We start from the raw sequence: 14,373 nt of genomic DNA, 5'->3' as shown, positions 1-14,373 counted from the left end.
TACAAAGAGAAAATAATGCCTTTTTTGACAGATTAGGTGATCGGGTGACTCTTATGTTAGCCATATAACTTATCAGATCTTTGGAGGTGATTTCAATGTCGTCCTGGACAACAGGTTAGATAGATGGCCTCCTCAGGCTGGAAATCTAAGTCCTGGTTATGTAATTACGTTTATGGAGAATTTTTCCTTAATTGATACACCCAACACAACAATGCTTTACTTGGAGTAATAATTCTTTATCTAGTCAGTCCAGGATTGATTATTGGCTTACATTAGGGATGTCAATGATTAATCGACGATCGATTAATTGTCGATAATACATTTAATCGATATAACTTATCGATCATCGATTAAGCAGGTCTTCGTGCGCGGCGCGCTGCTCAACCGCGAAACATGTAAAGCGAGTGCGCCGGAGTTATGTTTGGGACCATTTTACACCTTCATCATCATGTAAGTTTGCGTGTGCATTCGCAGCCTTTGGTTTTGTTCAAATGTTAGTTGTAATACTGTTTATTTTGTGTATGCCTATCTATATCTGATTTATCTCATATTGGATGCATTTGGTTAAGAACACTGTAGTAAAGCGTCAGCTTCAGCGCGCGCAGCTCAAACGGCAGTGCACGACTAATAATGACTATTGGGACTGTAATATTACATAACATTATAAAGAGAACAATACTGTAATAAAACATTGTGAATTATTTGGGTTTAGTTGCCGTGACACGTTGCTTCAGGAAGAGCGCGTCCACAACATGAGTAGTTCTGAATGAATGGCACGTAACTTAGTTCAAGTTCACTTGTGCATGAATTTGCGTCATTTTGTGCAGATATAATTTGTAATATTATGTTTATTTTAAATATATCCGATTAATCTCATATAGGATGCGTTTCTTTTAGATAAATAACGTGCTAACAAAGTGCTCCAGTTTAACGGTAGCAGATTCATTCAGTGCGTGCAGTTGTTCCAGGAAGAGCGCGTCCACAACAGTCACACATTCTAGCGCATATGAGACGGCGTTGGTGACGCGTTGTATTAGTAGTTATATTTGATTGTTAAATAATTAATTTAATTATCAATCACATCGAAACATTTTACAATCCCACTAGCCCTTTATTTATATTTAAAACCATTCTAATTGATTAGCATTTGCAGACCCTGTCATGCTGTTGGCCACATGCCACTGCAGTTGATGCATATCGCAGTATTAAGGCTAACGATTAATCGATTAATTGATCGTTAATTTAAACGACGATCGATCATGGGAATTTGTGAAAATTGACATCCCTAGCTTACATCTAATGATTTAGTTAATATTGTTACTGATATATTACCATCTCCATTCTCTGATCACAAGGCTATTTCAATAAGTATTCCCTTTAGTTCTTCTGTAAATTTAACTCAAAAGTCTGGATACTGGAAATTAAATAAATCAGTACTTCAACATAAAGAAGTAATCACTGGCATAGAAAAAACAAAAAGTATTGTAGCAATTGGTAACTTTTTTTTTAGGAGGTACTGTAGCGAGTTTGCAAAAAAAGAGGAAAGCTGAAGAGGATAACATTTTATTTAAAATATCTACTTTATTATCCAAAAGAGTAGAAGAACTATCAGAATTCGATGAAGCAGAACTTATTGAACAGAAGCTTAAACTAGGAGATTTTCAAACAAAAGGCTAAAGGAGCTTTTATTAGGTCTCGAAGGAATTAGCTTGAAGAGGGTGAAAAGAGCTCTGCTCATTTTTTTTAGACTTGAGAGGCAACAAACTAAAAATAATCATATTGAAAAATTGAGGATTAAAGATAATATTGTGGAGGACCCTAAAATTATTGCACATTTTTTGTTCTGAATTTTATAGTAATTTGTATGCTTCTAATTTCTGTCAACAATCTACATCTGAGTTTTTGGAGTCCTTAAATAATATGAAACAGATTAATAATGAAGAGTTCAATATATGTGAAGCCCCTCTTAGTTTACAAGAAATTACTCATGCAATTAACTCAATTAATGATGCAATTAACTCTTTGAAAAATAATAAGTCTCCGGGAACAGACAGGTTAACGGCTGAGTTTTATAAAGCATTTAGCAAACTTTTATCCCCTTTTTTGCTTGAAATTTTCAAAGAGAGTATAGAAAGAGCCCTGCTTCCTCCGACTTTGTGTCAAGGACTTATAACTTTAATTTCAAAACCAAATAAAGATCCCTTGTTAATTGATAATTGGCGGCCAGTTACATTGCTAAATAACGATTATAAAACGATTATCTGGCTTTCTACAAAAAAGGGCACTTTTTTAATAATATACAATAATTTTTAATAATTAAAAAATATTTAATAATTCTGGATTATTCTGAATTTTGATTTATTTTATTTCTTATTCTCCATCCATCCATCCATCCATCATCGTCTGCTTATCCGGGGCCGGGTATCGAGGGAAGCAGTATAAGCAGGGATGCCCAGACCTCACTCTCCCTGGACACTTCCTCCAGCTCTTCCGGGGGGACACCGAGGCGTTCCCAGGCCAGCCGGGAGACATAGTTCCTTCCAGCGTGTCCAAGATCTTCCCCGGGGCCTCCTATTTGTGGGACATGCCCGGAACACCTTCCCGGGAATGAGACCAGGAGGCATCCGGAAAAGATGCCCGAGCCACCTCAGCTGGCCGCTCTCGATGTGGAGGAGCAGCGGCTCTACTCTGAGCTCCTCCCGAGTGACCGAGCTTCTCACCCTATCTCTAAGGGATCGCCCAGCCACCCTGCGGAGAAAGCTCATTTCGGCCGTCTGTATCCGGGATCTTGTCCTTTTGGTCTTGACCCACAGCTAATGACCATAGGTGAGAGTAGGAACATAGATTGACCGGTAAATCGAGAGCTTCGCCTTGCAGCTCAGCTCTTTCTTCACCACGACAGACCGGTACATCGACTGCATTACTGCAGAAGCTGCAGTCCGTCTGTCAATCTCCTGTTCCATCCTTCCCTCACTCGTGAACAAGACCCCAAGATACTTGAACTCCTCCACTTGAGGCAGGAACTCTCTACCAACCTGAAGTGGGCTTCAAGTCCACTTCACACTCAGCTGCAAACCGTCCCAGTGCATGCTGAAGGTCCTGGTCTGATGGGGCCAGCATGACAACATCATCCGCAAAGAGCAGAGATGAGATCATGTGATCCCCAAACCTGACACCCTCCGGCCCCTGGCTACGCCTAGAAATTCTGTCCATAAAAATTATGAACAGAACCAGCGACAAAGGGCAGCCCTGCCGGAGTCCAACATGCACCGGGAACAAGTCTGACTTACTGCCGGCAATGCAAACCAAGCTCCTGCTCCGGTCATACAGGGACCGGATAGCCCTTAGCAAAGGGCCCTGGACCCCATACTACCGAAGCACCCTCCACAGGATGCCGCGAGGGACACAATCGAATTCCTTCTCCAAGTTCACAAAGCACATGTGGATTGGTTGGGCAAACTCCCATGAACCCTCCAGTACCCTGGAGAGGGTATAGAGCTGGTCCAGTGTTCCACGTCCAGTTGACCAAAAACCGCACTGTTCCTCCTGGATCCGAAGTTCGACTATCGGCCATATACTCCTCTCCAGTACCCTGGCATAGACTTTCCCGGGGAGGCTGAGAAGTGTGATCCCCCTATAGTTGGAGCACACCCTCCGGTCCCCCTTCTTAAAAAGAGGGACTACCAACCTGGTTTGCCAGTCCAAAGGCGACACATGGCGGCTGAGCTGGGGGGCTTTAAGCAAACCCACACCAGCCCGCCGCCCCTCACCATGGGCAACTCCAGAGTGGTAAAGAGTCCATTCCCTCTCAAGGAGTGTGGTTCCAGAGCCCAAGCCGTGCGTGGAGGTGATCCCGACTATCTCTAGTCGGTACCTCTCAACCTCCCGCACAATCTCAGGCTCCTTCCCCGCCAGAGAGGTGATGAACTAGAGGTGAGCTAGTTTCCGTGTCCAGGGATTGGGCTGTCGAGGCCCCCGCCTTTGACTGCTGCCCGATCCACTTTGCACCGGCCCCTTACGGTCCCTCCTGTGGGTGGTGGGACCACGGGAGGGCGGCCCCACGTCGCTTTTTCAGGCTGAGCCCGGTGCTCGCATACGAGCCCCATCCCCGAGCCTGGCTCCAGGGTGGGGCCTCGGCTGCGCCTTACCAGGCGATGTCACGGTCCTTGGATTTAATGCCATCATAAAGGGTTTTTGAACCGCTCTTAGTCTGATCCGTCACCTAGGACCTGTTTGCCTTGGGAGACCCTACCAGGGGCATATAGCCCCTGACAACATAGCTCCTAGGGTCCTTTGGGTACTCAAACCCCTCCACCACGGTAAGGTGGCAGTTCAAGGAGGGGTTCTTATTCTCTTCTTAGACTATTATAAAGCCTTTGATTCCCTGTAGCATGAATTTTTGTTACAGACTCTTCGCAAGGTGGGTTTTGGTGACTTCTTTTGTAGATCTATTAAAATGCTCTCTACCAATTGCAATTATCAAACTCAGCAGTGGAACCTCTCCTAGATTTACTCTGAATTGGGGAGTCAGGCAGGGATGCCCAATCTCCTCATATCTGTTTCTGATAGCTATCGAACTTCTAAAAGGAATAACTGTTGATGACCCTGAAGTGGTAATAAGTCAGTTAGCTGATGACACCATTTTGTTTTTGAAGGATGCCTCTCAGGTTGCGGTAGCATTAGAGACTCTTGAGCCCTTTTCTAAAGCCTCAGGTCTTCGCCTTAACATTAACAAATGTGAGTTGCTCCCAGTTGGTAATTGTTTGGAATCCTTCATTTGTAATATTCTTGTGAGAGAGTGTTACTTATTAAGTAACTTAGTGTTACTTATAGATGATAAAATGAGATGCCCTTCCAATTTTCTTCCGATTATTGAAAAGACACGTAAGGTATTGAACCATTGGTTGCAAAGATATTTATCACTCAAAGGCAGAGTTCTGCTTACTAAAGCAGAGGCCATCTCTCGATTATTGTATGCCGCTCAATCGATCTCTGTTGACAAACATACATGTAAACTAATTGACGGTATGTTGACAAAATTCCTGTGGAAAAACAAAATCAATTATATTAAAAAATCAGTAATACTGAATTCATATGATAAAGGCGGGATGAATTTAATTGAGTTTAGCTCTCTAAACAGTAACTTTAAAATAATTTGGATAAGAAAATATCTTCAAAACTCTTCATCTATTTGGAATATAATTCCTCGGTTTATTTTGTCTCATGTGGGTGGCTTTTTTTTTTTATGTATAATTATAAAATTGGAAAACTTCCAGTCAAACTTTCTAAATTTTACCAACAAGTACTTGCTACCTGGAGTCTTATTTATAAAAACTAGGGCTGTGATCTCCCAGGAGATTAGTTGATTATTGGTCGATGCGTTCTGGCTCGACCAAAATTGGATTGGTCGATTTTTTGCATGTTCATTTCATCAGTTTTGCCGCGTTCATATCATCAGTTTTCCTGCGTTGATTTCATCAGGTGGAAAGCACTAATTGCTGTTTCACAGGTAACAGTCTGTCTTCAGAACACCCCCCCCTTGTTTTCACTTCTTTTGGATTAGCCCAACCCACTGGAGAAGAGAGACAGATTGAAGAAAGTAGGCTACTAGAAGGTTTGCTGAATATAATTTTTTTATTAAAGTGGACGTGCCTTTTGTGTTTAAGAGTGAAAGCTTTAAGTTAATAGTCTATTCGTGTCTCAGCCACGAACTTGAGCTCCTATGTTCAGCCTCGCTCTGTGCGAGGACATGCACAGAGCGGCTGAAATGATAGTGTCTATCAGTTATTATAATACATAGTTATTATAATACATATGACAAAAACAATTGTCTATATTATGTTGCATATTCCTCAAAAGTTCTTGTGATATCACTAGTTGACAACATAGTACTATTTTCGGAAATCATAGGCTATGATATTGCGCAGGTGCATGTGATGCAATGCTGTCAGAGCCGACAGACTCGTGTGTCAGACTCATTTCAGTGCAAAATAATTAGGTCTAAATATACATAATATTTGTGTGCTTATATATACATATATATAAATATAAAACACAAATCTTGTGGCATTTCACAGAAACACTAGTTTATTAGTTAAAGGCAGGGTAGGTAGGATTTTTCTAAAATAAAAAAAACATTCCAAATTTGTTTAAACTGTCTTTATAGACCAATACATAATTAAAATGTAGGTACTCTGAAAAAGAGAGTATAAAAATCGAGTGACTGTAGACCTCTCACGACTGTTGTAAACACAGCTCATTATTTCCATTCACTCCACCCCCTCCCTTCTGGGCTCCTTCCAAAGCCACGCCCCCAAAACACATGAACGCGCGACGCCAAACACTCAGGCTCAGCTGGAAGACGCATTTATTTACCTGAGACGAGTGGAGAGGAGAGGAGCGCAGTGCATGCAGTGACATCATGTCAGAATCACATGTAAAAAAATACCTAACTTTATCACTATAAATATAAACAAATAAGATTTCTTTTAGTACTCACTATCAAGCTAGCATATCGATACTGGTAAAGTTTAAAATATACTTGGTTTGATTCGGTAACAAGCTATATTTATAGGTAACGAGCTATATTTATAAGGTAAAGCTAAAAACAGGTTGCATTGATACACGTTTTTCCATTACGATCAATTACACTGTGATGAAGGTGAATTTCGTGTAAGATTCATAACATATACAGTGTTTTGCATGTAAGAGTTTCCATGATGAAAACATTGTTGACTCTAATGAGGACTACACTCCGGAGACAAGTACCGCATCGTCGGTTCGAGGACAGGTCCGGGGTCGAGGGCGAAGCAGAGGAGGTCGTTCAAGAGTGCGGGCAACCAGGGTCCGAGGAAGTAGTTTTTGCCTTTTTTGCCTTCGCTGACTGCATATGCAGGTGCTTTGAATTTTGAATGCTCTTTCTCTGCCATAATTTTACTCTTCGTAGGTTCTGCGCCTCTTGCACTCCTCAAATCAAACGGGTGCGTGCGCATATGGGCAGATCTAGCAACAGGGGTGGTAGCCATGGTTGCGAGAGTGAGTGACAGTCGCCCAAACCAATCAATTGTTTCATCCCGAATGGAAATAATGAGCTGTGTTTATTGCAGATTAAAAGGTCTACAGTCACTCGATTTTTATACTCTCTTTTTCAGAGCACTTACATTTTAATTATGTATTGGTATATAAAGACAGTTTAAACAAATTTGAAAAAAAGTTTTTTGTAAAAATCCTACCTACCCTACCTTTAACTACACATTTACTTTATGTGAATCTAACAAAACATTTGCTCACTGTGACACAGAACAATGCTTTCTAATATGATTCACTAGATTATTTGATCGGGTGAAACTCTTCCCACACTGAGTACAGTCGTACGGCTTCTCTCCAGTATGAACTCGCTCGTGTTCTTTCAGGTGTCCAGACCGAGTGAAACTTGTGTCACAATATGAGCACTTGTAAGGTTTTTCTCCAGTATGAATTCTTTGGTGCTCTTTCAGAATCGCAGCTCTAGTAAAACTCTTCCCACAGTCACAACACATATACTCTCTCACTTCATTGTGTGTTTTCTGGTGCCGTTTAAAACTGTCCAGCCTTGAATAACTCTTTCCACAGAGAGAACACACATAAGGCCTCTCATCTGAATGAAGTTTCAGGTGTATTTTTAGATTTGATAAAGAAATAAAATCTTTACCACACTGATCACAGTTAAATGGTTTCTCTCCAGAGTGAATACGCAGATGAACACTGAGATTTGATGCATGAGAAAAACTCTTTCCACACTGAGTGCATGTATACGGTTTCTCTCCAGTGTGAATTCTCATGTGTGTCTTAATGTTTCCTTTCTGTGAGAAACTCTTTCCACACTGAGTGCAGGTGTGCGTCTTTTCGGCTTTTGTTCTCTGAATTGTAAAGTTTTGATGTTCCTCCTCTTCATTCAGTTCTTGTCTTTGCTCTTTCACTCTCACTAAAAGACACAGAAATACAGGTAGAATCTGTTCAAGTGAACCCTTATTTAATAGCAGAAAGCTACAGAGATCAAATCTTTCACTTTTTGTTCTGTCATTCACTTGTTAATAAAGTGAAAATGTGTTTGATAACTGCTATAAAGGTTATGATAATTCAGATGCATTTCTCCATCGTTATCATCCATATACTGCTTATTAATTCACATCTACCAAAGCAGTCGACAATGAAGAATCAAGAATGGACACCAACCTATTTGTTCCTCAGTATCTTCATGTTTTATTCTGGATGGTTCTGGATCACTCATGTCTTCAATCTCCTCTTTAATAAACTCCATCTTTAACAGTCACACAGATTTCAGCTGCTACTCCTGGAGTTTGTCCTTCTCTTGTAGGATGATGGGAATATTCCCAGTATTTATTGGTGAATTGTTGTGGGAGGGGCTTCACTGCAGGTGTGAACTGTGATCACTGTGTTTTTATCCAATCTGCATTTAAAAAGTACAGGGCCATCATGTTAAACTGCTGCTGAAAAGCCTCTTTGTCTCCAAAAGTTCCCTGTTTTCAGCTCATTCATTATGGTGATGTCTGAGATCATCTGCAAATTGGCACATTAAGCTCATTTTATTGGTGTCAACAGGCTGAAACAAACTACAGCATCATTACTTTAACTAATCAGATGAGAGGCCTTATGTGTGTTCTCTTTGTGGAAAGAGTTTTTCAAGGCTGGACAGTTTTAAACTGCACCAGAAAACACACAATGAAGTGAGAGATCATGTGTGTTGTGACTGTGGGAAGAGCTTTACTACAGCTGAGCATCTGAAACAGCACCAAACAGGGCCGGAGTGGGGCCACTTTTCAGCCCTGGAGTTCATGCCCAAGACCGGCCCACTTTTTCCACGGTGGAATTCCAAATTAGCACTTTTTCCAATTTGGATAAACGAAGCAAGAGTTCAGTTGTTACTATTGTGTAGTTGGTATTAATACCATAGTTCAACAAATAATGTAAAGGTTAAATAATAATTCACTTAGACTTTATAAGAAGCAATTGCGATTTTATATCACACAATTCAGACTATATCTCGCAATTCTGTATTTCTGACTTTAAAAAGAAGCAATTGCAACTTTATTTCACGCAGTTCTGACTTTATATCTAGCAATTTCTGACTATAAGAAGCAATCGACTTTAATTCACACAATGCTGACTTTATAACACGCAATTGCGACTTTATATCTCACAATTTTGACCATCTCGCAATGCTGACTTTATAACACGCAATTGCAACTTTATTTCAGGCAATTCTGACAGTTATATCTCGCAATTCTGACTTTATAGAAACGCAATTGAGACTTAATATCACGCAATTCTGACCATCTCGCAATGCTGACTTTATAACACGCAATTGCAACTTTATTTCAGGCAATTCTGACTTTATAACACGCAATTGAGACTTTATTTCACACAATTCTGATGTATTCCGAAATGTAAACTCGCAAGTATGAGATAAAAAGTCGCAATTATCAGAAGGCGGAACGTGTAATGTTACTAACGTGACATTGAAATGTGAGAAAAGAAAAGAAAAAAAAATCCTCGACCGGCCCAAAAGTGAAGCGGCCCACCGGGAATTCTCCCGATTCTCCCGATTACCCAATCCGGGGCTGGCACCAAATAATTCATACTGGAGAAAAACCTTACAAGTGCTCATATTGTGACAAGAGTTTCACTCAGTCTGGATCTCTTAAATCATACGAGCGAGTTCATACTGGAGAGAAGCCGTACGACTGTACTCAGTGTGAGAAGAGTTTCACCCAATCACATAATCTAGTGAATCATATTAGAAAGCATTGTTCTGTGTCACTGTGAGCAAATGTTTTGTTAGATTCACATAAAGTAAATGTGTAGTTAGTTAACTAATAAACTAGAGTTGCTGTAAAATGCCACAAGATTTGTGTTTTATAGGTTAGAGAACAAGAAAGAAAATTATTGAAAATTATTTTGATGGAACTCTTACTCAAAGAAATACCAAAATTAAAAAGAAAGAAATGTAGAAAAACATTTGTTAACTTTTGTTCATTTAGTTACAGTACATGATGCATATACAGTTACTTACATCTGTACAATACACTGTAAAACTTTACTGTAAATTTACAGCGAATTTCCTACAGAATTGTACTGTATTTCCATAATACAGTATTAGGCTGTATATTTTACAGAACAGCTGTAAATATACAGCACATTTCTGTTTTCAACCCGATAAATTCGTAATACAGTATCATACTGTAAAAGCACTGCATTGTGGGATTGATTTCTTTCGCGCTCAATTCAGTTCAAATGTGACGCGAGCCGACAGTAGCTACTACAGGCAAACTTGATTTGTCAGCGGGATTCAACTGAACAGAATAATCATTCCTGTTAACAAAATAAACAGTGTCTGCGAATCTGTGAGCAATTTTTAAGCTTTTGTGAGCTTCGGTTCGTGTTTGAAACATTAGTTGTCTGTGACGCAGCAGAAAATGGGCGACATTAATGTTACATGAAGACGGATGGAAGAATTTGTCATCTAATAACCTGCGCCTGTGACGATTAGTGGGATTTAGAGTTTGAGAAGATGGAAAATTGTTCAACTGAGTGATACGGTAAGCCAATATATTTTGTTTTTTTGCGTTCGCATTTCTACATTGTTTTCACAAATGCTTATTTGGTTTGATTTTGCGATCGCGGTTTTCTACCGCGGCCGCGCAAACAATTCACTCTGTTCCACCTGTTTACCAAGTAGCTAACGTTAACTTCGATATTTCACATAATAGGCAACATATACCATGTTATTTGCATGACCTGCTTTTGATATATATTTTTCGTTTCAGGCTTTGTAATCTGATGACGGTCCAGTGCTAATGTAAGTGCTTTTAAGTAGTGTTACAGTTATAGTCTATGTGGTAAAAAAAAAAAAAATGCTATCAAATGCTGTCAGTTCTGTGATCGTGCTTTTGAATCGTTGTCAGAATTTTCAATTTTGCTAGCATAAAAAAAATCCATGTTAATGCTGTTTTCAAATGTAGTATTCCTGATTGCCATGCCATGTTCCTACAAATTGCCTAACAATTCAAAGAGAAGTTAGACGGTGTTATCCTTCAAGCAGATAAGTAGATGATATTCAACAAATCTCATTAATCTGTAATATATGTTTTATGTTTTGGTTCTGTTGATCATGGTTGTGCTGTCCTTTTTAAAAATTGTTTCAGGAATTTGCAACGCTGATGTCCAGCAATCTTACTACATTTGCCAGAGAGTCCACGCCTTATTTCCTGGTATGTAAACATTAAAGGGGTAGATTAAACCTAAAATGAAAAGCCATCATTTACTCACTCCACTGCAAAATATGTTTTTCTTAATTAGTGTTTTTTTCTTGTTTCCGGTCCAGATATCTAAAATTCTTACATGAAGAAGCATTTAATTGACAAGTAAAAAGTGTCTTGTTTTCTGAAAGAATAAGTAAAAATGAGTTTATGCTTAAAACAAGCAAAATAATATGGCAGTGCGTTTTAGTGTTCTTCTAACCCTAATCAATTTTAATCTTTAGGTGAAAATTTTAATTTATAGAACTATGAATAGATAGACAACTACATCGAACCACAGTGGAACCCACAATAGTTATTTTAATTATTAATATTATTTATTAATTCATTTTATTTTTTATTTTTTCAATTACAGGTCAATCTCTAAGCAACCAGTGCTGGACATTACGTTTGGAAGGTCAAGGTGTGTGTGAAGGATCACAGCCTCTTCATCACTGGCCTGGCAGCGCTGTTTGCCTCCTCCTATAACTTCAGCTTGCAGTACAGGAAGAGGCAGCACCTTGAGTTTGTTCAGAGGTTAGTCATTAGCATATTTGCCATTCATATAAATATTAGACTGAATTGTGACTTGTCTTGACAGTATTTATTAAGCTGACTGACTACTGGTATGAACAATATGGCCCTGGTTTCCATACTGGGCTTAGCTTAAAGGGTTAGTTCACCCAAAAATGAAAATTATGTCATTAATGACTCACCCTCATGTCACTCCAAACCCGTAAGACCTCCGTTTCTCTTCTGAAGACATCTTAAGATATTTTAAATTTATTCCGAGAGCTTTCTGTCCCTCCATTGTAAGTGAATATATACATTTTGGTCCAAAATGAACAAAAACTACGACTTTATTCAACATTGTATTCTCTTCCGGTCTGTTTTCCATCCGCGTTCACGAGTCCACATTGACGCTGCTGACGTGTTATCTGGTGCGTCAATATGGACTCGTGAACGCGGATGGAAAACAGACCGGAAGAGAATACAATGTTGAATAAAGTCGTAGTTTTTGTTCATTTTGGACCAAAATGTATATTCGATGCTTCAAAACATTCTAAATAACCCACTGATGTCACATGGTTGATGATGTCTTTATTACCTTTATGGACGTGAACAGTGACACGTCCATTGACTTACAATGGAGGGACAGAAAGCTCTCGGAAGAGTCTTCAGAAGAGTTCAGAGGTCTTACGGGTTTGGAGTGACATGAGGGTGAGTCATTAATGACATCATTTTCATTTTTGGGTGAACTAACCCTTTAAGACAGGTCTAGGCCTTAATAAAATTAGGGTATTTAAGCAGCTTTTATAAAAATGTCTAATAAAAAAAAAACATTACTGGTGTGCATCTTGATAAAAAACAGTGGCAGTCACATATTTAAGATATGTCAGTGCAAGTTGTTTTCAGTTGAAGGATTAGTGAAAATTCTATCATTAATTACTCACCCTCATGTTGTTCCAAACCTGTAAGACCTTTGTTAATCTTCAGAACACAAATGAAGATATTTTTGATGAAATCTGAGAGGTTTCTGAACCAGCCATAGACAGAAATGTCTTTGCAACTTTCAAGGCCCAGTAAGGTAGTAAAAACATTGTTTAAATAATCCATGTAACTACAGTGGTGCAACCTATTATGAAGCGATGAGAATACCTTTTGTGCACAAAAATAAAATAAAAAAATAACGACATTATTCAACAATCTCTACTCTTTCACGTCATTCTCCTACGCTGTTGACGTAGTGTAAACAGTGTCAAGTCACCTTCATTTATATAGCGCTTTTAACAATATAGATTGTTTCAAAGCAGCTTTACAGTGATAATAGGAAATTACAGTAACATAGATTGTTTTGGCTTTACAGCAGCTCTAGAATAAAGTTATTAGATCGACTATTTTTGACTGTCAAAATGCAGGCGGACACAGCTTCCGTGAGTTGTTCAAAATCTTTATTTTTGGTAAACTCTGTGTACACAAACACTGTTCTCAATGCTGGAGTTCATGTGTAGAGCCCCTGGTGATACTTCGAGCACAGTTTCATGTTGTGTCGAGCCTCCTTAGTGTTTTAAAAAATAGCGATTTTTAATGCTATCATAGTCCAAGCACTCCCATTCAAAATGCAATTAGACCGAAAACGAAAACACGGTCAAACTTAAGTGGCGTTTCCATCCTAATTATGCTTTTAAATGAAAGTTTGCCTCTGGTAGATTAACAAAAAGACCCTAGGTTGCATTTTGGGCGAGAGTTACCCTTTAATACACTCCGGCCTACTCATCCTCACAAAACAGTGTAGGAGAATGACATGGTTATTTTGCGCACAAAAAGTATTCTCGTCACTTCATAATATTAAGGTTGAACCACTGTAGTTATATGTTCTATTTACCAATGTTTTTACCACCTTTCTGGGCTTTGAGAGTTGCAATGACATTGATGTCAATGGAGGGACAGAAACCTCCCAGATTTCATCAAAAATATCTTAATTTGTGTTCCGAAGACGAACGAAAGTCTTAAGGGTGAGCAATAATGACAGAATTTTCATTTTTGGGTGCAAACATGCATTTTAGTCTGGTAAATGTCATGTTTAACATTATCATGTAGTCATGTATGCAATAAACATTGCAAGGCTTGCAATTAAAGTTAAATTATTTCTGTCACAAAGGTTTGGGCTGGATTCTGGCAATGTGTGCTCTATATAAACAGAGTCTATGGCTGCTTTTCCACTGATACTCTGATGGGACCTGATGAGGGGATGATATTAAAAGTTGTAGAATAAAACTTTAAATCTGGCAACCCCACTTCCAAAAGTTTAGTTAGTTGACAGTGTGCATGTAAACAGACACATTGAGTTGATGTATTTTAACCAGGGCAGAAAAAATATCAGTTATTGATCACAACATCCAACATTGCATTTTTTTTTATGTTGTTCAGTTTTATCCAAACAGATTAGTCGTTAAAACCGATATCTGTTTTTTATTTACACATCTTTTGTGCTGTCTCTCTCTGTCAAAATATATAAACTCAGTCCATAATATTTCATTGTTTTTTTTCCTTTCTTTTCTGCCTTTTAGACGAT

The sequence above is a fragment of the Scardinius erythrophthalmus genome (assembly GCF_964197995.2).
Source record: "Scardinius erythrophthalmus genome assembly, chromosome: 7".
NCBI lineage: Eukaryota > Metazoa > Chordata > Actinopteri > Cypriniformes > Leuciscidae > Scardinius > Scardinius erythrophthalmus.
Note: the sequence above shows the minus strand (reverse complement) of the source record.